Below are 26,581 nucleotides of genomic sequence, written 5' to 3'. Positions count from 1 at the left end.
ATGATAAACGTAAAAGTAAAAAATAAAAAGATGCAAATGTTTCGATTGAAATATTTTACATTATATAGAATTGATCATATAACGCGAATTCGTTTATTTATTTTCATGTTTGAAAATTTGATAATGAAAAAGAAATCTATTAGAAACATATTAAACAAAGAAATGTCATTTAATAAAATTCATATAAATTATTATTATTTATTTATTCCTTCATTTTGTTGTGACAAAATTTAGGTAAAGTAATAAATATAATAACATTGATAACATCTCGCTACTTTTTCATTCGTGATATCAAATATTTTATATTTTACATAAAATATTTTTCTAAATTACTGAATAATTATTTATTATAATTGTAATTATGTTTTAATATATATATATATTAAATTATTATATTATATAAATTAATTATATTATAATATAATATAATATAATTATAATTATAAAAGTAATAACCTTATGTTCGTCAAAATAATGTCATGAAATATATTGAAGATACAAGAAAAGAAAATTTATTAAAAGAAATTTGCAGATAAACCTTAGTCAACTACAAGATACAATGTAAACAATTTTTTGTTTACCCATGACCTTTTCGAGTTACGAAAATCGATATAGTTTATTTTTATATGAATATCTATAATTCTTTTCTCTTGCATATTTATATAATAGCGATCATTTGCAATTGAAATCACTTCTTGTAAAAAATTGCTATTATGCATCGTTGAGTTGAAGGACCGGTTAAACCAGTTCGATGTAACCTACTTCAAAACATTAAGTAGATCAACGATTGTTTTTTTCAAATTGTGGTATAGAAACTACTCTAATATTCAAGATGCCAATTATCATGTAAACAGTACATAATAGCAATTTTTTACACGATATAATTTTCATCGCAAAATTGCTACAACTGTATAAATATACAAAAAAGAAGTACAGTTATCCATTAAAAAGAAAAAAAAAGAAAAGAAAAGAAAAGAAAAAACTATGTCGACCTTCCTAATTCGAAAAGATCGCTAATAAAATGTTTACATGCCACTTTTGTAAATGACTCAAGAACATGGACATTTTTCTTAATAAACTTTCTCTTAACTTTAAACTTCAAAAACCTGTATAGAGCGTATCTCAGGCAATTGAAACAGGTTGTATCTCTTAAATTAAAATTGAAAATAGAAAAAAAAAAAGTTATACGTCAAAGCTACATGATATTCAAATAATTTTATGCACTTTTGTGCATTGATGCATCAGAGAAATACAAATGTACTTTTTTCTTTTTTTTTTTTAATGGAAACCTATATTTTTTATTGCACCAGTTGATGCAGTTTCTATATAAAAGTATTAACATACTTTTGTCCTAAACTTATACGTTAAGAAGTTATCAAAGCTAAAAGTTTATATACATACACGTGTACATATACATACATATATATATGTATATATACATTGTATATAGGGAGCCACGAAACTACGCCATGGGTCCGATTACGTCTGCACGTGTTAGAACCGTGAGACTTTAGAGACTTAAGCCAAAGTAAACACGTTGTAAGTGAAATACATCAACAAAAACAAAAAGGAGAAGTGTAAGAACACGTGGCCATAAACAAAGAGATGCAAGATAGCCATATAAAACAAATATATACAAGTTAATTGAATTTTTTTTTTTTTCTTTTTTTTTAAAGACATACATGTACATGTCTAGTTAAAATTATCAAGTGTTTCGTGAGAGCTTGTGGGAGAGTTCTTTTTTTCTGATTCAATTGTATTCCTTTCTTTATACTTATATCTCTTATAATTGGACATATTGAAATAACTTTAGAAAAGCGATTGTAATACTTTGCATCCTTAGTAGTTTCGCTATATTAAAATTCCTGTACAAACACATACACAAACATATTACTCTCTATCCCAAATATATATATAATATACATACATACATACATAAATACATACATGCATACATGTATACACATACACACACATATATATATACATACGTACATACATATATACATATACATACATACATACGTGTGTATATTTATGTATGTATGTATGTATGTATGTATGTATGTATGTATGTATGTATGCATGTATGTATGTATGTATGTATGTATTAAACTCCAACACGAATATTACGCAAACTATCGGAATGCAAGAATAAGTATTCAAGAAATTGATTTTCCTTTGGTCGATTATATTAATAAATCAAAAACGGGATAAAGTAATAACATAGATAAAAAAAAGATTAGAAGAATGATCGATCGTCCGATTTAATTCCTTCTCGTGATTTTATTTGAAATTCAGATTACGTAACGGAAGAATCACTTTTCTTTCTCGCTTAATCTCTTAGAAATGAGCTTCGGTTTCATCGTCAGGTGGTTCTCCTCTGTAGGAATGCGAACAAGCTGGCTTGCGATGAGGATAAATTGTACACCATGAAGACGATGATCGTCTCTCTTCGACAAAGTGCAATGGAGTAGAGAAGAGATAGGAGAGGGAGAGGAGAAGGGGGCAGAATGCAAAAGGGAGGAAGAGAGGGAGGTAAAAGGAGTAGATAGAAAGACCGAGAGAAATTCGAGTCGAGCTATCGAAGTCCAACTAAGCGTGATGGAGACGCCTAATGACCCTGCTTGAATTACGCGCCAAGGGTGGAAACGAAAGGGAGTAGTTAGGTATATAAGGTTGGTCCTATAATCATAGTACAACCAAGATATAAAGGGCTAATGTTTCTTCAAAAAGTAAATCATAATCGTGGGACAAATATGCTTTTTTTTTTATATGGAAGCTATTGTTTTCAAAAATATTAAGATCCAGCTATTTATTAAAAAAAATAAATAAATAAATAAATGAACGAATGAACGAACGAATGAATGAATGAATGAATAAATAAATAAAAGTCATAAGGCAAAATCGTCTTTTCGAAACGTTTGTTTTCGAAAAAGAGAATGAGATATATAAAGAAATAAAATCGATCGAGTACGTAATAATCGAAATTTGTGTAGAAATGTTTTAATAAGAAATTGAAGATTATATTTCCAAAAATGTAGGCATAACTTCGGAGATAAATACAGTATGCTAAAATACAAAAAAAAAAAAATTCGTATAAACGTATGATCGATATGACCTTGTTTTTGAATTATAACTATTCTTGTCTTTTAGTAATTCGTATGACTCTGTTGTCAGACGATATAATAATAATTGCTGATAATTTGATCGAACCAGTTTTTTGGATTATTGCATTAATTGGCGAATCATACAGTTCATTTTTAAGAGAAAACTTACATGAACTATTAGAAGACGTATCGTTTGATATCATCAACTGTATATGGTTTATGTATGATGGTGCACAATCACATTTTAGTCGACTAGCGAATTTTTAGATAAGAAATTTCTTAATAAATGAATTCGTCGTGATCAGTACGATCATTTGATTTAAATACATTGGATTGTTTTTGTGGAAGTATTTAATGTGCTTTACAATGCACCAATAAACGATGTCGAAGAACTGCGAAATCGTATTTACAAGAGTGTTGTCGATGAATTCAAACAACACCTGGTACTTTTAAACGAATAAGAAGATCTATAATACGACGTTTAGAAACCTGTATTCCAGCCAAGGATAATCACTTCTAATAGGTTTTATGAAAATTATTAAATAACAAGTTTCACAAAAAAAAATAGCTGTAATTCGTAAATAAAGGTCATATCGGACATATATTCATATGAACTTTTTTTCTTATCTTAGCGTACTGTATCTATCCCCGAAAATATGTTTACATTTTCGGAAATACTCTGTATATATATTATTAAACGGAATCAAATTATATATTATTAGACAGAATGAAATTCGATTGATGTATTAAAAACAGGTATATGTATTAAAATCTTTTATTCGATATTTTCAATTGATTTATTTTCTTTTCTTCAAAAGTAATCAACTCTATTCTTATTGAATCATCGCGATTACTCGATCACTTTATATATTCTATAGAAAATATCGTTTTCAGGCGTGGAACGAAAGGTATTTCAAGTGGAGGAAAAATTAATGATCAATAGTAATTAATTAAGTCGAAGAAAAATTAATATCGTAGATTTGCAATATGATAAACAAAGAAATAATATTGAAAATGAATAAAGTCAAATAAATAAAGTAAAATTGATGGATGTCAATCAACCGAGAGATATATTTAAAATAATAAAGATAGGGTATGGTATTTGAATAGAAAAGAAACAAAAGGGATAAAAATGAATACTTATTGAAAATTAAAATAAATGAAGAGATAGATCATATTATTGTAGCAATAGTTGGTACGTGTGTGCGTGTGTATATATGTATATATCTATATATATAAACATATATCAAGAACGAAGGTGATAATGGAAACATAATGTATCCCCTTTTGTATGAAATAATGAGAATCCAATTAAACTATGCTTCCAATTACAAGTACGATATACAAATAGAATTTAGATATCTTCTGAAATAGCGTATATTATATATGTGACTATGGTAAATATTCGTTTCATTGAACAATTCGATAATATACATGAGATATTCAAACTAATTTGATATTCGAACTATAAAATTCCAAGCTAACGAGAACTCTATTGAATACAAGCCATTATTGAAAAATATGATATAAAGTTCAATGACCTTTTTGTTCTCTAATATTAGAAATAGAAATAAATTGAAAAATATGATATAAAGTTCAATGATCTTTTCGGTCTTTAATATTAGAAATAAAAATAATTTGTATTAGAAATAAAAATAAATATTGTAGACACACACACAATTTATATATATATATATGTTATTATTATTAATTATTATATTATATTACAATATTATTAATTTATATATATAATCATATATATATAATTAATATATAATTATATGAATATATAAATTATTAATAATATATATATATGTATTACTAATATAAATATATAATAATATAAAATATATTATATATATATAATATATATTAAATAAATATACATATATTGTAAATATTCATTTGTTTATAAAAAATATATATTTTAAAAATAATCGACAAACAATGTTGAAATCACTCGAATAAAGCTTAACATTACTAAACAAAAATAAATGATGAGAAAAGTGATTTATAACGGGCTAAAATAAAAATTTGCCAAGTAAAATAATATAATTATAAAATGAGATAAGAAAACGTTTGAAAACTTATGATATTTCTTCCCCTCATTTCGTACTGCAAGAGGACCGATAAAATGAAGAAAATTAAATAGGAGGGGAAACACAGTTACCACACAATTTTCTCGTGTTTGTTACCCATAGAAAAGCGGAGTGATTAGTATCCAACGTGAAAATAAATAGGCAGAAAGAAGTCTAAAGTAATGTAGTACGAAACGGGGAAGAAAAAAAAAAGAAAAAGAAGAAGAAAAGGAAAAGGCAAAAAGAAAAAGAAAAAGAAAAAGAAAAGATACGAAAGAAAAAAAGAATACCTAGATATTTTTCTTTCTTGCATGGTGTAAGGGAAAGATAAAGACGACAGAAAGAAAGAAAAAAAATGAGAGACAGTTAGACAGACAGACAAACAGACAGAGAGAGTGTGTGAGAGTGTGAGAGAGAGAGAGAGAGAGAGAGAGAGAGAGAGAGTGAGAGTGAGAGAGAAAGAGAAAGGAGACGAAGAAGCTCCCTTTTTTGCATTAACTTTTCAGCAGCTCTCAGCGCGTGGGAGGCAAAGCGAAATTAAACGGTTTACGGCTACGAGCAGTCGTAAACTACAAAATCTACGAGCAAAGGGAGAGAAAAGGCCACCTTTCGGCTATTCGAAGCTCCACTTCCCAAGGAAAATTATCGCACAGACGTGCGATAAACTTTCGGACTACGGTAGAAAGTTTGAGCCACCTGTACTGCTCACGATTGAGAACCTTTTAAGCATTCTGAAATTCAAACAACCAAGGTGGATGATAAAAGAGGAATATTATACAAAATAGTCTCTATCTTTTTACTTTCATTTTATAATCAATTAATTATATAATTAATTAATTAATTAATTAATTAATTAATTAGTATTTGAATAGATTAGTTTCTTTTTTATTGTTTTATTTATATTAATATTGTGTTTTAGTTCATAGATTATCTATTATATTATCTATCAAATCTATTATATTTTATCACTCTATGAAGATCGATTGAACAATTTGAACATTTGATGAAATAAAAGTTGAGAATTATTGACTCAAAATTAAAAAGAAAAGAAAACATAGTATCATTGTAAAGAGAATTAAAAGACCTTTCAATTAATATACCAGTTGATCCCTATTGCCATTTAAGATTTTGGAAGAGGGTTGTCAGCCCTCTTAGAAGGTTAGCAGAAAGTGTGTGAAATTTATGATAAGGACCTTTCCAAAACCCTCGGAAAGAAAATTGACCTGTCTCGAGTTTAAAAATAATAAAAAAAAATCACTAGATTTGATAATAATTCTAGTTTGGGCATTTTGCATTGGGATATTGTACATAGATATAATTATATATTACTAATAATAATGTTACTGTTTTGCGAATTATTTGCTTTTTAAATTAATATATATTATGTATTTCCAAATGAGAATTATTTTAATTACACATTTGAATCGTACTTATGCGATGACGCCTTTTGTTTATTATTATTTATCAATAAGTATTGCATATAATAATAATAATAACAATAATAATAATAATAATAATAATAATAATAATAATAATAATAATAATAATAAAATAACAAATTATTTATAAGATTATTCGTTTTCAAATTTTGACTATTAATTAGACACATATATGTATAATATATGTAATTCTTTTTATTATATATATTCATTAAAAAATATATAAAATATTCTAAATATATATATATACTATATATAAATATTCTATATAATATATTCTATATATATATATATATATATAATATTCTATATAGAATATATATATATACACACATATACAGAAATCTCTTTGTAATTTATTTTCCTATTTAGAGAAAAACAAAAGGGAAGAATGCTTCGTGTGTTCGAATGAATAGAACAGAAAACGAGATAAATTCTTGAATGACTGCAAGCTGAGTGCGTGCAATCACGCGCGTGCCTCCTAGGATTCGATCGTCGGAATTTAATTATCGAACGCTTAAAAACCTATTATCACATCGTGTTAACCGAGGAATTTAAAAGCTCCGTACAAATCTACCCATGTCTCTTTTTTCTCTCTCGATACGATGAAAAGAGGACAACGCCATCGTCGTGTCTCTGTATTTCTATTGGTTCCACGAAGAGACGTGGAACGTAGACGTACGAGAAGATTGGACAATGCAATTTTGTCCTCAAGCGAATCGACGATATTATCGAAATCGAAATCGAAATCGTACACAGCCGATAGTATTTTTACTACTATCAGAAAATAGAAAAAAGAAAAAAAAAGAAACACAAAAAACAAAACAGAAGAAGAAAAAACAATCTTTTTTTTTCTTTGAGAGCAACGACGTTGTCTCCTTCAAAAAAAAGAATTCTTTGCAATATTTTCTGATCGCAAATAAATAAACAATAAAAAAAAAGAGAGAGAGAAAGAAAGAGATAGAGAAATTCGACAAGATCCCTCTTAGCGAGTAAATAAAGAAAAAGTTGAATTTTCGTTGGGACATACGTCTAAAACGTACCGAAATTTTAATAATTTAAATTAGTACGAAACATTTTTCATCTGGCTTTCTCTTTTGCGTCGAGACCCGATCCATAAATAACGTTTGTCCAGCTGCTCGTGTACGAATAAACAGAGAATGCCCGCAGGAGAAGAGTCAATTAATTACGATGAAACTGGACGTCCCATCTCTACTTTTCATCAAACCGATACGAGCAACAGGGAGACACCCCCGCAATCATTTCATTTTTTAAGAATACCATGAGAAGAGTTATGGCTTTTCGTGTTTGAGTATACGATATAAAAATTAACTCGCGAGAAATCGAATTCACGGAATTCTTCATTTTTCTATTTGTTAAAATCACCGTTTCTTTCTCTATCTCTTTTTCTTCTTTCCTTTCTCTCTCTCTCTCTTTTTAAGGCAAATTACTATCGTAACTCAGACCATGGCTACTTAATCATGGATTTTATTATGCTAGGCCACGCGCGTCTCAATATTACGAGCGCAGCGAAACGACAAAAAATGCCTCGATGAATTCCTTTGTGGCGCATTTTTATCAAAGGAATCTTAATAGTTACGCGAAATGAGCTCGTATATAAGCGAGTTACGTGACGTTTTGAAGCATCCTTTCTCTTTCTCGTTCTTTTTTTTTTCTTTTTCCTTTTCTTTTCTTTTCTCTTTCTTTTCTTTTTTTTTCTCCCTTTCATTTGGAGAATACGCGTTACATACATATTATGTAGATGCGTATACGCGTATATGCACGAACAGGGGTGAGGGAAAAGAATTTAAAAAAAGAAAGAAAAGAAAGAACAAAAATAAGTAAAACAAAAAAAAAGTTTAAAAAATTTTTGAACAAAGAGAGAGAGAGAGGGGGGGAGAAGGGGGGAGAGGAAAAGGAAACGACGAATTTAAAACCAAAATCTAAAAAAGAATAGAACCCGTAGTAATCCGCGTATACATTCGCAATTTGAAACAAAAGAGAAAAAGTTGGAGAATGCGTTTCGTTGTTTCTACAAAAATATCCCGGTTAAATTTATTGGAAAAGCTCTCTCTCTCTCTTTCTCGCTCACTCGCTCTCTCTCTCTCTCGCTCACTCGCTCTCGCTCTCTCTCGCTCTCATTCTCATCGTTTCTCTTTTTCTAGTGCGGGAAAAGCGACACACGGAACGAACGAGCTATCGACGGGCGGCGAATCGAAAACGACACTCGAACGCATCCGGCCGATTTCCGCTCGCGACTAAATTTATTTGATGCTTTAATCCTCGTGCTTCTCTCCCTCCCTGCAATCGCTTCGAATACGTCGGTTGGGACGAATGCTTTTCGCGTTGCCCGTGCGAATAGACCAGAATTAGAAACTTTTTTTGTCCTTTTTTTTCTTTTTCCTCCTCCTTTTTTTCTTTTACTCTTCCTTCCTTCTTTTCTCTGTTTTATCTCGATAAATCCAACGATAAGTTACTCTTCTCTTTATTTATTCTCCTTTGATAAATTTAACGATAAGTTATTCCTCTTTTTTTCTTATTCTTATATGATAAATCTGACGATAAGTTATTCTTCTCTTTATTTATTCTTCTTTGATAAATTTTACGATAAGTTATTCTTCTTTTTTTTCTTATTCTTACTTGATAAATCTGACGATAAGTTATTCTTCTCTTTTTTTTATTCTTATTTCATAAATCTAACGATAGGTCATTCTTTTCTCTTTCCTTATTCTTCTTTGATAAATCTAACGATAAGTTATTTTTCTCTTTTTTCTATTTTTAATTAATAAATTTAACGATAAATTACCCTTTTTCTTTTCTTATTCTTTTTTGATAAATCTAACAATAAGTTATTTTTCTCTTTTTTTATTTTTATTTGATAAATCTAACGGTTATTTTTTGCTTTTTTTAAATACTTATTTGATAAATTTAACGATAAGTTATTCTTTTTTTTTTCTTATTCTTATTTGATAAATCTAATGATAAATTATTTTTCTTTTTTTTTATTTTTATTTGATAAATCTAACGATAAGTTATTCTTCTCTTCTTTTATTCTTATTTAATAAATCTAACGATAAATTATTTTTCTCTTTTTTTATTTTTATTTGATAAATTTAACGATAAATTACTCTTTTTTCTTTTCTTATTCTTATTTGATAAAACTGAAGATAAGTTACTCTTCTTTTCTCTTATTCTTACTTGATAAATCTAACAATAAGTTATTTTTCCTTTTTTTTTATTCTTATTTGATAAATCTAACGATAAGATTCTTCTCTTTTTTTATTCTTATTTGATAAATCTAACGATAAGTTAGTTCTCCTCTTTCCTTATTCTTATTTGATAAATCTAACGATAAATCATTCTTCTTTATCAACCTTCTTATTTGATAAATCTAACGATAAATTACCACGTAAGTATCACGAATACGATATACAAACTAAAAATGATCGTCTTTTTATGCAGATGAACGGAAATAAAAACTTTTTTAAAAAAATAATTTCTTTCCGTTAGCGTTACGTACATAACAGCGATTTTGAAAAGACTTACAAAATTAAAATTGAAGATTAGAAAAAAAAACTTTTATTGTGGGAAAATTGTTGAAAATAGAAGAAGAAAAAAAGGAAAATTGGAAGGAAAATTGATTCTTCAAGTTTCCGTACGAATAACATAAATCAATCGTACGAACATATCTTTTCTTTATGACGACCGTAAAAGTTGTCGTATTTCTCTCTCCACCCCTCCCCCACCCTTTTTCCTCTTCCCTATCCCAAGGAAACTACAATTTTAATGAGTTATTTGTACGAACGACACATTTATAAATAGAATGTTCAAACGAAAACAGTTCAAGACTCCTGAAGATTATTTTGGTACTCGTTAAACTGAAAAAACAAAACAAAAAAACAAAAAAGAAATACGTACAAGGAAAGGTTAATCAACTTGAAAATGAAGATTTCAATGAAACTTTGTAAATATGCAGAAAATATTTTTAAGTCACGCGAGTAATTTCTTTATCGCCTGACAAATATTCATTTCGAAATTCCAATCTTTTTTTTCCAAGTAATAATTTATTTATTTCAAATAAATAATTATTATTATTTTCTAATAGCAAATGTTTTTCATGTATTTAATAATTAATTATTTATTTATTTCTTTCTTTTTTTCCCTTTGTTTGTTTCTTTTCTTTTAAGTAGCTAGCTGTGTAGAATAATAAAAAAAAAAAAAAATTCGATAGCTATGGTAAATTTTATGGGCAATGGTGATCCATTTTTTTTTTTTCTATACTGACATAAGATCATTGAGTTAAGTAATAGTAAAGGTTTTTTATTTATTTATTCCTTCATTTGTTTCTTTTGTTATTTTTTCTTTTCCTTTTGTCTAAGTAGTTAGCTGTGTGGAACGAAAAAAAAAATTCAATTGCTATGGTAAATTTTATGAACAGTTGATCGAACACTTCTTTTTTTATACTGACATAAAATCAATAAGTGACTACGACATATCATATACGTTCTGATCTTTCTCTCTCTCCTCCTTCTCTAACATTTTTTCTGCACATACACGTATATACATATTTATACGATGTACAGACAATCGTACGTTAAAAAATGTATTCGAGTGTAATTGAAATACGATACAGTACATATTTTTCCTGCTTTAATTCAAACGAAGAGATAAACACGCCGAAATTTGTCTCTGACTACCGTCTGTCAATACTACGATATGAGAGAATTAAAAAAGATGGAGAGAGAAGGAGAGAGGTAGAGAGAGAGAGAGAGAAAGAGAAAGAAACAGAGATACAAGTACACGAAACATTTTTCATACTTTTCGTTTGATGAATCAACCATGTTATTCCATGTCTTTCTACATTGAAAGTTGCTACTCGTTTATACGAAACTACGAAACAAGATCATACCGCGATAAATTTAATCATGTATGTAGATTGAATAAGAGGATGAATAACGAAACAGAAGTAATATATCTCTGTTGGTCTCTCTCTCTCTCTCTCTCTCTCTCTCTCTCTCTCTCTCTCTCTCTCCTCCCTCTTTTTCTGTAGAATTATCCTTCGATTTAAAATCTCGGATTATTCAACATTGTTACAGATTTTTAGTGAGATATATAAAGTACATAAATAATTAAAAATAAAGAAAAATCGTAAAAGCATAAATGTTATACAAAATAAGCTTTTCACAAATTTGTTATAAAATGCGTTTATAAAAAACTAACACACACAAGGATTTCGTGTAAATTTAATCGTCTTATATAAAAACTCTAAATAGCTATTGTGATCTACCAATACTAGATTAAAGATATACTTGTTTAAAGATCTAAAAACATCGTTGTTATATCGTCCTTATATCGTAAAAATCAACGTTTCAGAATTAAGATTTTAAAGAATTTGTCGATAAATATAAATCGTTTTAAGATCACTATATTTTTATATTTATATGATGCATAATAAATCTATAAGATAAATATATTCGTTTTCTTATAAAATTTCTTAATAGCAAATAGCATTAGCGTCGATTTGTTTTAATTCATAAACACTCAAATTAATTTGAATGTAAGCAAATTGCGTCAAACTCCTTTTTTTTATAGAAAAAATATACATGTCCACAAAATTCATTTTAATGAAATGAATTCATATTAATGAAAACATTTTCTAATAAAAAAAAAAAAAAAAAAAAAAAAAAAATCATTAATATACCACTCTAAAGAATGCCAAGTCACATTCGAAATAGGAATACAAGATTCGAATATCGTTAAATCTCTGAAAACATTAAAAATTACGTATATTTTATCGCTTAAAAAAAAAAAAAGAATTATCATTCTTATAAATTCTTTCTGAAATATTTTAAAACTTTCATGGAATATATTAATCTCTCCATATCTATTCACAAAATCGAGGTTATTCGATATTAAATATTCCTTGCAAATATATATCTATATCTCCTCCACCTCTATATTCCCTCTTCTTTCTTTTTTCACTGAAAAAAAACGTTCAAGTCGATCGAAGAAAATTTTAATTAACCGAATAGCCCGAAACAACCAGCTTAAAGGATGACGAGTTACAACGTCCTTTCGTATCACCAAAGTCGCAGGATGTTATTAAAATCGATTAAACGAACGACCTAAGCTTATTTTCTTTTTTTTTTGTTTAATCTCCTTTTTCTCTCTCTTTTTTCTTTTTTTTTTTTATACGAATATTTCCTCCTTTCTTTTCGTTTCGTTTCGTAAGCTCTACTCAGCTTACGATCGATAGAGCATCGTATAAATTTTTCATCGTAAGGTTGACAATGGATTAACAATTTCTTTTGTTTTTCTTTTTCTTTATTTCTCTTTTATTATTTCTTTTCTAAAGTAATAGAAAACCAAAGACTCCATTTAGACTAGTCGTCTCTTGAATATTTCATATACGGGATCGTAGATATACGTAAAGTTATGAAAGTTTTTGCTTGGTATCTAAGACGAAAAAGTTAACGTTTGATATTGCTTCTTCTTCGTCGACAAAAAATTGCTATTATTCCAAGGACACCGTTCTATTTTACTTTTCTTTTTTTTCTTTCTTTCTTTTTTTTTTTTCTTATCAGGAAGTTCCCTCTCTCGTCGACGGTAGTTAACAGGCAATTCGCGCCGAACCTGTTTTACAATACGATGGAGAAACACCTGACGGTTACGAAGTTACTGAATTTCTTTCTTCTTCTTCTTCTTCTTCTTCTTCTTCTTCTTACTTCCAGACTTAGATAGAGAAAAAGCGAGAGAGAAAGAGAAAGACAGACAGAGAGAGAGAGAGAGAGAGAGAGAGAGAGAGAGAGAGAGAGAGAGAGACAGAGAGAGAGAGTAGGCAAACTTTTCACCGGTGAATGATGCATGGATATTATTAAGCGGTTGAAACTTTCAAACAACGGCAAAGTTTAAGCAGGATTGGACGTCCCCGCCCATCTCGTCGACCTTTGTTTTTTCTCCCTTTTTAATTCCTTATTATTATTATTTTTTTTTTTTTTTTTTATTATTATTACTAAAACCTACGTCTCTCCCGATGTATGATGGAAATATTCTGTGGGGTAGTTCTCGAAAAAAAAAAGAAAGAGAAGAAAGAAAAAGTATCAACGACGACAAATTTCAATGAGAAACGTTTCGAACCATTCGCAAATTAATACGTATTCGACTCGACATTTTTATTCTCCCTGTTTCCGAACAATTAAATCCGAGTGGAGAGGAGAAAAAAGAGAGGGAGAGAGAAAGGAAAAAAAATTTGGCAACGAGCCAACGACAGAGTAAGAGTAATTCAATTTTTCTTTTGCCTTTCGAAAGCCACGAAATTTTGTGCTATTGACACGAGAGGACCAGGTTTCAGGTAATATCAAAAAGAGTAGAGATAGAGTTTGGCCAAACGTAAACCGACAAATTTGCAATTCTATGGACGTGTCTCTTCGTTGACGATATTACAAATTTATCCGATTATTCGACCTTCGATTTTTTTATTTTTTATTTTTCTTAACAACTCATATGCACTACACCTGTGAAACATTTCTAATTATACTGTTCTTTTTCAATCGAACCGATAAATATTACTTAAATTTCAAGAAACACTATCATATAATTCGAGATATTTCGTAGACCCGTTCTGTACTTTCTGTTATCTTTTTATACAAATTTTATTTGAAATTAACAATTTAAAATAATTCGTCGAAACGCGTTCGATAGTAGAACTGTAAGTAAAATCGAAATTTATAAATTCCTAACATTGAAGTAATTTGACATTTATTATCTTTATTTATTATTTTTATTTCATCGTCAATATCATTTGTTTGTTTATTGTTAAAAAATATCAAAACTAAACCACGCAAAATCAAAATATTATCGAAAGTAGCGACGTTGAATATCATCTAGAAAACATTCGTGTAGACAAACGATAAACACGTCTATATTTCAAAATGCCGTTAACTAATAATAATAATAATAATAATAATAAAAGAAATCATTTTTCAAAAGATTTCAACGATAGTTACATTTTTCTCAAAAATATTTTATAAAAGTTTATCCGAATTGAATTTCTATGAATATTAAAAAATTCTGTAACGTTCGTAAAGTAAAGTGAACGTAATTATTTTCCAATCGAAATATTGGCATTTTTATTAAAATTTGAATATTTCCATTAAAATCTTTTCTTTTTGTTTCTTTGTCTTTTTTCTTAAAAATACAAATGGAATACGGAACCAGATGGAAAAACGTGATCAGCCTTGCAAGAACGAAAGATTCGAAAGATCAATTTCTCGGAACGGTAACGTTACTACTCCTTCGCAAATATTCCGTGAAAATTGCAGATTGAACGTTCAAGAAGAAGATTCGTCTAGAATGCATCGTAAAACTTTAGATTACAGCGACCTTTAAAGGGCACTTTTCTTATCTACATTCTCTCTCTCTTTCTCTCTATCTCTCTCTCTTATTAACGGAGAGAAAGTAATGGATTGGATTAACGTCCGATAAAATCTAACGAATAAATCTCACCAACAGCAAATAAAGCGTTCCTCTGATATCTCCCTCTATTCGGCTGCAATTTTAAATCTCTTCGATATCTGCAACGAAAAACAGAAAACAAATTAAAAATGAACGTTAATAATAATCGATATAAAAATAATACGATTACGATAAAAAAAAAAGTAACTTTCTTTTTATAATTTAAATTACTTTTTTTCTCCTCATATAATTTTTTTTTTCTTTTTCTTTCTTTTTTTTTTACGATCAATAAATACATATATGTAAATAACGAGTAAAAATTTGAACGAAAAAAAATTCACGTTGAAAGTTTATTTGACCAAAAAGATCGAGAAATAAACGAATAAATCGATCAATTTCTTCTTTTTTTATTTGCAGGAATAAAAACATTATTGCACGTTAACGTTTAAACACGTTGTAGATGGCAATAAATTGAACGCTTCTAGCGATATCGTTGAAAATTTGTAATTGGTTAATTCTAACAGGTTTAACACAGGAAGTCATTAAGTATATGACGAATTGATTTCGCGCATTACAACACGTGAGGAGAAACTGATCGCCTCAAGGGTAGTAACTCGGTAATACACTACACACACACCACATACACAAACATCACGCAAATATCATCACATACATACACACATACATACACACATATACATACATACATACCTATATATATATATATAATATATACAAACTTTGTGTGTGTGTGTGTACATATATATACACACATTCGTGTATATAATTTGTGTGTGTGTGTGTATATATACACACATATACATATTCGTATTATAATTGTATGTATATATATACACACATATACATATTCGTGTTATAATTGTATGTATATATATATACATATATACACATACGAATCTAACATAGGCGATCGGAAAGGCACTTTGGGTAATTGGATACCAGTAAATCTCATTAGGTATATAAGCTCTCAATGTGCATAGTGGCGATCGACTATTACTCTACTAACATGCTTCTACGTTTAATAGGGTACAAGCAAAAGCGGTAACCTTAAAAGATATATTAAAAAACGATGTTTGCCATCGACGAAGATTCTCCCTCTTTTCTAGTTTAGAAATTCAATACTAAAGATGGACTGTTTTATTTCATATCGTATATATCACGGAAAAAAGATAATTAATATATACTTACTACGATTACTAAGGCTCGCTACTAAACATAAGATGATCTCTTTGAAAATGATCAGTTTTAATACTGTGTAAGAAGAACCTTTGTAAATTCTATCTAAAACCGTATCATTAGGAATCAATTATTGAACTCTTCAAATTTTCTCAGGCGGATTAAATTAAGGAATAGACCTTAAGTGGCCATTCACTTCTTAAAAGTAGAAAGAGAAGAGAAAATAATAATAAGATTAAGAAGAAGAAAGAAAGAAAGAAAGAAAGAGATTGGAATTAATTCGAAACAATGAATAAGCATTGAATCGTTTTATCGAAGATTCAAGAAAAAAAATTATTGAATCGTTCTATCGAAGATTCGAAAAGCATTGAATGGACTAATCGAAAATTCAAAAAGCATTGAATCGATTTATTGAACATTCAAAAAGCATTGAATTGATCGATGGATGATTCAAAAAGCGTCGAATTGACTTTTTGCTATATGTTTTTTAAGCGAATACTTTGACTGCTCTCGCGAAGCAAATAATAGCTGTAATGACTCATTTTCTATCAATAATGCGTCTGTAGCTATACTTATATACCTACACACATGTACACATTATAGATCCATACATACATAAACATGTATATACATACATAACACACACACACACACACATACATACATACATACATACATACATACATACATACATACATACATACATACATACATACATACATACATACATACATACATACATACATACATACATACATACATACATAGATGCATGCATGCATACACACATACATATGTATGTGTATATACATATATATGTATATTTATTTATATGTATATATACGTGTATGTATGTATGTATGTATGTATGTATGTATGTATGTATGTATGTATGTATGTATATATATATATATATATATATATATATATATATATATATAGTGATGTGTGCATATCACTGAAGTGTAACTCTCTGCAGAGCACGTAATGAAATATAGGCGTATCGAGTAGCGAACAAGTCGACTGTAAACGGCCAAGTAAACACTGAATATACGGAACAAGTTAAAAGTAAATCGAGAATGGTGGGGAATGAATGAATTGTAATAGCTCTCTTTATCTCTCTCTCTCTCTCCCTCTCTCACTCACTCTCTCTTTCACTTTCTACGCTGCGGTAATTTTACTACCCTCCATTTTCTAAACAAGTATCAACGTTTACAATCTTCTAAACACGAAAAATACATGGAGAAGTCGAACTTCGGAAATTATAAAAAAAAAAATTCTTTCAAAGTTTGCATTTAATTTTAACACTTTTACATTACGAAATCTGCGCCCGATTTTTAACCAAATGATCTATTTCATTCGTACAGAACTTTAAAATTAAATATTTGTCTATACAAGTTTCAATTTATAAACTAATAAAAGAGAACCACACGCATATATATATATATATATATATATATATATATAAGCATATACATACACACGACGACGTGTCCCGTATTTATTAAGCTCGCAAACGCGTTTCGATGTTCGATTAATCAGGCACGTAGACCAAGATGGTGTGTGTACACCAACGATCAAGCTCGAATAACTTCGTCGAAGGGTACGGAAACGATCAGAGACCGGGTATAAGGAAGCATCAAGCATCATGGGATCGTTGCGAGGAGATGAAGAAAATTCCTCGAACGATTCGATAAACGGAATTTGCTGAGTAAGTTCTACCCACGTCTGGAATAAATTAGGTCGCCTTCAATCCTGTACTAAACCCACCCCCCTATTTCTCTCTCTTTCTCTGATCTCTTTAAACCTTAACCCTTTACCGGAAATCCTACCATAGAATTTTCTAGGTTTTTCTGTCTTTTTATTTTACAGATTACATATGCTCTTCTTTCGATATGAAAGAGATAAAAAAAGAGAAAAAGAAAGAGCGAAGAGAAAAAGAAAAAGAAAGAGAAAGAGAAAAAAAGAAATTATATACATATAATTATATAAAGAAAAAAAAAGAGATTATATTGCGTGCGTGTGGGTTTATGTATAATAAATATTTTCACATATACACACATACACACACATAGTGTGTGTATGTATAATAAATACTGTCATATAGTACAAAAAAAAGAATTTTACAAATTTACAAACAAAACAATTTATGTAATTAATAGTTAATATTATATATAGGTTTTATATATAATTTATTAGTTAATATGTAGTTAATATATAACTATAATAGTTACTACATATAACTAATAATAGTTAATATGTAGTATTTATAATTAATATATGTAATATTATTAATAATTTATTAGTTAATATTATATAGTTAATATTATTAGTTAATAATATATATCTGAAGAAATTATAAAAATTGTGAATATATATATATATATATATATATATATATATATATATATATAGTATGTGTGTAAATGTTGTGTAATAAATACTTTCAAATAGTACAAAAACAAAATTTCACAAATTTACAAACAAAATAATTTACGTAATTAATAATTAATATTGAACGTATTGTTCTATTTCTCTGAAAAAAATTGGAATATCTCTCGAAAAAGATAGAAAATTTTTTTTACGAATTTGTTCGATACAAAGAGAGACGTCACATATGGTGCACATTTACTTTTCTTTTTTGCGAGTCGACAGGTAGGACGAGGTAGAAATTACAAAGTCAAATTCATTTTTTTTTTCTTTTTTTTATAGGAACCATATACATATTTTTTCCATTTTTTTAGAAATATTCATAATACGATGAATATTTCTTAAGACAAGTTAAACTGCGTATTGCATGAGCTAATTTATTATTGTAAAATGTTATAAATTATGCTATAAAATCGTGAGTCTGTATCGCTAATTTTTTGTTTATTTCGTTCGCATGCTTTAAAAACAAAAATAAAAATTGTTCCAAAAAAAAAGAAAAATTAAGAACTTCTTTTTTCACATATATGAACATATCATTTGGTACTTGACAAACGTTAAGGGACAACAAGCCCTCATAATTCCTAGAACCTAAAAATTTTATAACATTTTATAATAACTAATAACATCGTTGAATTCGTCTCAACAAATGGCATAGTATTACGGAAAAAAAATATGATTCTATTAAAAAAAAAAAAAAGCAAAAATTTGCCTTTGAAATTTTCTCCACCATTCGATCTACAAAAAAAAAAAAAGAAAAAGAAACAAAGAAAGAAAAATTGGCAGCATATGCGATGTCACCTTCCGTACCAAACAAATTTGTAAAAAAAAAATTTTCTGATAGGTTCAATCCCTCAGCAGAGATATTCCGATTTTTCGAAATAAACGGGACGTCCTCTGTATACGTTCGTGTGTGCGTATGTACAATAACCGATATAACATAATTATTTGAAAAATAGATAGTTTCAAAAAAAGAATAAACTTAACGACTAAAATTATATTGACATCATTTTTCAGAATGATACATATTTAAATTCTTAAAGATAGAATAGTATTTATGCACTTATGCGTGGATCATTATCACCGATATAATAATAAAACTTTTCAAAATTTTCCAAATTCATATGATCATTTTATGTGTCAATAAAAGTCCTAAAAAATAAACTTGTCAAATCTCTCTCTCTCTCTCTCTCTCTCTCTCTTCCCCCACTCCTCACCCCTTTCTCTCTCTCTCTCTTTCTCGAAAAAGAGAGTTTCTCGATCGTTTCTCGCCGTCAAAGGAAAAAAAAAAGAGAGAGAGAGAGAAAGAAAAAAAAAAGAAAGAGGATAAAAGCGCTTCTCTCAGGCGACACGATCGTGTTTCGTTGAAAATGTAACGTCGACGAGAGCCTCGTAAAATTCCTGTCACCGTATCGCGCGTCAAACGCAGTCGAACGCGTACGAAACCAAGGGCCGCCGGCGGTCGATTAATCTCTCCGCGAGCGGAAAGCCGTAGGGAGAAAAAAAGAGAAAGGGAGAAAAAAGAGAGAGAGAAAGAGAGAGAGAGAGAGAGAGAGGAAGAAGAACGGAGACAGAAAAAAGAAGAGAAATATGACAGAGAGAGAAAGAGAAAGAGAGAGGAAGGGAAAAAACGGATATAAAAAAGAAATTCGATTAAATGTCGATATGGCAATCGAGAGGGTAGATACATACATGCATACACATAGATATATACATACATATGTACATATTATATAATATATATATATATATATATATATAATATTTTCATAATCGTCGTGAGACTGGATCGTCGTCGTCCCTACGCTCGTAAATTAAATCCGTAAAAAAGTTTCAAGGAAAAAGTGGAAAGAAGGGTTTGAACGAGGAAGAAAGAAATAAAGAAAAAAGATAGAAAAAGAAAGAAAGTAAGAAGTGAGAAAGTAGTTTCGATCGTGTCTCTTTTATTTTTATGAATTAAAAGAGGACCTATGATATAGAAAGAAGACGAGACGGAGAGAAAGAAAGAAAGAAAAAAAGAAAAAAGAAAGAAACAGAGAGAAAACGAGTGAAAGAACACGCGACAACGACGACGACGACGACGACGAAGACGACGAAGACGACGACGACGAACTGTTGGAAGCGGTATATAATTTGCAGGAAATTAGTTCCTTTCAGTAGATGTGTGTATAGGCTCTTTCTCTCTATCTTTCTATGTATCTGTGTATAAGAAGGAGAAAGAGAGGGATGATTTCAAACGCCTGAAGCACCTCGCCCCTTAACCCACATTCTTACATCACTGTCAAGTTTTCGCATGATTGTACTTGCGTACCTGATTGCAGCACGACGTCTTATGTACAAGTTGCATTCGGATGAGATTGGAGAAGATGAGAAAGAAAGATAGAAATAGAGAGATAGAGAGAGAAAGAGAGAGAGAGAGAGAGGACATTGTACTTTAACAGGTAATTAGAAAATCATCCCGCGTTTCGCATCTGTGCGAGCCTCGAGAAATACAAAGTCGTCGTTCGCGATTCCTTCGAGACGATAATGGTCAGCCAGAGAGGACCACGATGCAGTTTCCTACGCGTATGTGTGAATGCAGCTATTTCCATATTAGAAATCGTCGAGTAGAACCGACGACGACAACGTCAACAACGACAAGCAAAGTTACGCCGATTAAATGCAAATGCTTTTTCTCTCCGCCGGGAATGCTTTAAATCCTTAATGAGACGTACCGCAATTGTGATTCGTTTCTCTTTTTTATAAAAAGATATATGTGATATATATATATATATATATATATATATATATATATATAAAGGAACAAATTTTATAGAAATATCGATTACGATTCTGTTCTTTATTATTCCTTTAACGTCCACTGCCCGACATTTTGGTGAACTTCGTTACGAAATTATACAAATGTGTGTGTTTACACACACACACACACACACACACATGAGCGAGTCGCGCGTAATATCGACCAATTTAACGTTCGGTTAAAATAAAAGATGTCGTTTCAATATGGGACAAATAAAAAAAAGAAAAAAGATAAAGAAAAGGTGACAAGGAAAGGTGTAACACGTAAAAAATGAAAAAATGAGAAGAGAGGGAGGGAGGTGGGAGAGAGAGAGAGATAAAGAGAAGGAGAGTACGTTGGGGATGTAACGCGACGTATCATTATCATAAATAAAAGTCGAGGAAGTTAATTCTACCATTCGGTCGAATTCCTCCGAGGACGATAATTTATGCCGACTTGACCGCGGGCACTCGCGTGAGCTTTTCTTTTTACTTTTTGCTTCGCAATAGAAAGAAAGAGAAACAGAAAAAATAAGGGAAAGGGAAAGGGAGGGGAGAGAGAGAGAGAGAGAGAGAGAGAGAGAGAGAGAGAGAGAGAGAGAGACATACCGTGGTGTGTACGATATATCGACCGGTTAGAAATAGCCTTACAGGTCACACGCAAGATTTTACATAACCAGTATCGACCCGATACCGAAAGAGATTATATATACACATGCACACACATCATATATATATATATATATATATATATATATATGTATGTATGTATGTATGTATATCTATTGTGATATTCATCATCGTAAAGAACGGTGTCACACGATCGACCGCCACTTCCATGAAGACACAAACTTTTCTTTCTTTCCATAGAACATGACCCGATAAGTATTTTTCTTTCTCCCCTTTTTCTCTCTTTTTATTTCATTGATAAGACGCTAAGTATAACTTTCTATAAAAAAAGAAAAAGAAAACAATTCTTTAAAGGAGTCACTAGGTAGTAAGAGAGTAATCCCAAAAAGAAGAAAAAGAAAACTTAATGTCTCAAAGGTCTCACAAAGATTTCTCACATACGAATTTTCTGATGAAAAATAGAGACTATTGTTGGGGTTATGATAAAGGGAGAGAAAGAAAGAAAGAGAGAGGGGGAGAAAAGAGAGAAGGAGAGAGAGAAAGAGAGAGAAAAGGAAAGAGAGAAGAAAAGAGAGAAGAAGAGAGAGAGGGAGAGAGAAGAAAGAGAGGGGGGAAGAGAAAGAAAGAGAAACGATAAGAGGATATGCACAATAGGTGTTAGATTACGATAAATCTCCGTAAAACAATGAGATGATAACAGGCTCCAGATTGTAGCGCGAGAAACAAGAGAATTCAGATATCGAGTTACCACAAATGCACGTTGCATGTCGCATGAGTGTATTGCATACCTGTGTGTATGCGTATCGTGTACGTATGGGACTATGTATGAGTGCCTGCGTATGAACATACGTGCGTGTGCTCAGTGATCTGTGTATGAGGATACGTTTATAAGTTACGTATATGTAGAATAAATGTATACGCATGAATGTTGATATGTATGAATCGATGTGATACACATATGTGTGATAACTACATATGTGAATCATGTTTAAATATTGTTTGTTTAAAGAATCGTGTTTCAGAAAGATGCTGTACTGGACCGAAGATCTCTCTCTCTCTCTCTCTCTCTCTCTCTCTCTCTCTCTCTCTCTCTCTCTCTCTCTTGCTCTTTATTTTCCACACTAATATTTTCACTCTGTAGAAAGTCGGTAAATACAGGTATTGACTTCCTTAAATTAATCTTAAAAAATTTATCACACGAATCTACCTTGATCGATTGTATAATAGATTGAAAGCATCGGAGATGTAATATTCGAACAATACATTAAATATAGGTCCGCGATAAGAGTAAAGTACTCTCTCTTAAAACGAGAGCTTTCCTATGAAAGCTTAGAAAGTCTTCTCTTTCTCTCTCTTACAACGACATCGTCCACGTAGGCCAAGCTTTCGTGGAATTTCATAAACTTTTGTCGTCTGGAAAGTTGGAAGGCTGGACGTGAATAGAGATCGCGTTCTTACTCTTTCTCTCTCTCCCTCTCTCCCCCCCTCTCTCTCGTTCACTCTCTCTTTCTCTCTTATGTTCTCCTCGTGAACATTCGCGGTCTGAGCTCGAGATAGCGAGACACGTTTCGCATTTACGAAACCTGTGAATACCGTCGAATATTACAATCCAAAGCCATCTTTTCACGTCGTACGCGCGATAGAGCTCGAAAAAGTACGAAGCAACATACTAGTACAGTTTGCTATTTCCTTCTCCTTTTCTCTCTTTCTCTCTCTCTCTCTCTCTCTCTCTCTCTCTCTCTCTCTCTCTCTCTCTCTCGTTCGCTCTATTACTCCTGCTCTCTTAAATTCGAATCCGTCTGAGAAACGGATGGAAGAAATACTTAGGTACTTAAGTACATATGTAAATACGTACGAATGCATATTATACGACTACATAGAGATTGATTATAAATTTAAAAACCATTTAAATATCTCGTATGTTAGGAGCAATAGACAAAAATCAAATTATTAAGAATAATTATCTTACGTATCAAATATTGAAGAAATATATTTGTATAAAATAAAATATATTATTTATAAAAATTATAAAAAACTTAACATACGTAAATACGTACGAATGTATATATACGACTACATAGAGATTGATTATAAATTTAAATACCATTTAAATATCTCGTTTGTTAGGAGCAATAGACAAAAACCAAATTATTAATTATAATTATCTTACGCATCAAATATTGAAGAAATATATTTGTATAAAATAAAATATATTATTTATAAAAATTATAAAAAACTTAAGTACTTACGTACATATGTAAATACATACGAATATATATACACGACTACATAGAGATTGATTATAAATTTAAAAACCATTTAAATATCTCGTTTGTTAGGAGCAATAGACAAAAATCAAATTATTAATTATAATTATCTTACGCATCAAATATTGAAGAAATATATTTGTATAAAACAGAATATATTATTTATAAAAATTTATTACAGATATTTGATGCGTTATATATTTTATGACTACGAAATAAAATGACCGAGATTTATGTTCCCATAAGAACCGGAAGTTTTATGATTTTTAATTTTCCTTATGGAACATTTTTTATGTACTTTTTTTAATTAATTAAATATTTCGATCATTTAAAAAAAAATTATTAAACATCTATGAAATGGGATGAAATTAATTTCTAACGAGTTAATAAGTAAATGATAATAAATAAATAAATAATTAATAATTTTTGTAATTAATCAACAAGATATTAGCATTGTACATAGTTATGTGATTAACAATACATACTTTCAAATTTAAACAATTTTAATTATACTGAAGTTTTTCATTGAAAGCAAACAATTTTTTAATTAATTTATGATAAAAATAATAATACCTTATTTAATTCAATATATAAAGTGCCCGGTATTTTGTTTTATACACAATTAAATTATAATTAATTAAATCTTATAATTATACTACTTTGTACATTTTAATAACATTTGAGATGTTATTTGTTTAACAAAGTTTATAATTTTCGTTTTGTACTTTTTACAAATTTTAGTTTTTATTTCTATCTACACAACTTGAATTATTATCTTCGGACCTATACTTATTTAATAATTATTTAAAGATAATTTATTCAAATATATAATTAATTAAAAAAAAAAAAAAAATAGGACGTGCCACAAGAAAAACTAAAGATCCTTCAGCTTCTACTTTAACCTAAAGTTGGATGTTTCTTATTTTATATTCCTAAAATATTTGAAACATGAAATCAAAATTTTTGTTAATAAATTTTCTTTTTTTATTGCTTTCAACAAAGAAGATATTCAACTAATCCTTAATTTAGAATCAATCTTTATAAAAGAATAAGTACCCTTTACTTGTTAATGGACTTGCCCTTGAAATATATATATTACGTCAATATGTTTCGAGTTCTCTTGAAAATACGTTTACTAGTCGCGTATAAAGAAAGAAAGAGAAAGATAGTGAGAAGAGAGAGAAAACGAAAGAAAAAAAGAGAGGGAGAAACAAAGAGAATGAATGAGCGAGTGAGAGTGAGAGAGAGGGACAGAGAAAGAGACAAAGAGAGAGAAAGAGAGACGTTGTATAAAGAGTTTAATCCTCTTTCGTACAAACAAAGGACACAGTGAGAGAGTTGGAGCTTTCGTTGCGTTCCACGAACTCTGTTCGAATGTAAATATTTCAATACAGGCTTGGTTTCCAGGTGTGTCCTCGAACTAATTCGCTATGCATGATGTTGCACCGGGTTGGTCAATGAGTAATATTGGAATTTTTAGTATTATTTATATTATTTATATTATATATATTTATATATATCTTATATATATCTTATATATATATATATCGGGAGCACTACTTTTTAGTGAATTATTTGTAATTAATTCAACACTAAACTATTATAAGTATATATATATATATATATATATATATATATATATATATATATTTAAATATAAGATACTGACAATATCGATATTACTCATTCACCAAACTAATATATACGTAGTATTAATTAATCATGTATTTTGTTTTAATTGTACAAATAAAAACGACGATTTTGCGTGGAGATCATTTAAAAAAAAAAAAAAATAAACAATATCCGATGTGTACGTATTTATACAATCGCAATAGAAATTATTTAAAAATGTATCATTCCTCATTCATGACTAGAGAATTAATTGTTATAATATACTTTTACTTCTTCCCGGAAGAGTTGAAATTACAATTCGTTGAAATTATCTCTTAAAAGTATACAGTGTGTATATATGTGTATGTATGAGAGAGAGAAAGAGAAACGACCGAAAGAATTTCGATCGCTAACCCAACAAACGTTCCCAGGATCCAGCATGGTGGTTTTTGTCGTGTTTTCGAGTTTCTGAAGGGCTACATAGACGATCCTCGCACGAGATTACGTTTCTTGCGAACATGCCTTAATTGCCTAAAGAAAGAGAGAGAGAAGGAAAGAGAAAGAGAGAGAGAAAGAGAGATTGCTTAAGC

At 29.6% G+C, this 26,581-nt stretch overlaps 1 protein-coding gene across 5 annotated transcripts in view; it reads right to left on the bottom strand.

Moving 5' to 3' along the window:
- The window catches only part of LOC127065420 (protein tincar), a 233,381-nt gene that overhangs the window by 166,337 nt on the left and 40,463 nt on the right, over nt 1-26,581 (bottom strand). For 4 of the 5 annotated variants that reach the window (XM_050997730.1, XM_050997733.1, XM_050997732.1 and 1 more), the window contains exon 2: nt 15,133-15,200. The gene's annotated coding sequence lies outside the window, so the exon portion shown is untranslated. The remainder of the gene's footprint in view (nt 1-15,132; nt 15,201-26,581) is intronic. The other variant, XM_050997731.1, reaches the window with a different exon arrangement.

This window comes from Vespula vulgaris, chromosome 7, assembly GCF_905475345.1.
Source record: "Vespula vulgaris chromosome 7, iyVesVulg1.1, whole genome shotgun sequence".
NCBI classification, from domain to species: Eukaryota; Metazoa; Arthropoda; class Insecta; order Hymenoptera; family Vespidae; genus Vespula; species Vespula vulgaris.
The sequence above is the reverse complement of the archived record's forward strand: the minus strand, read 5'-3'. Positions and strand labels throughout refer to the sequence as shown.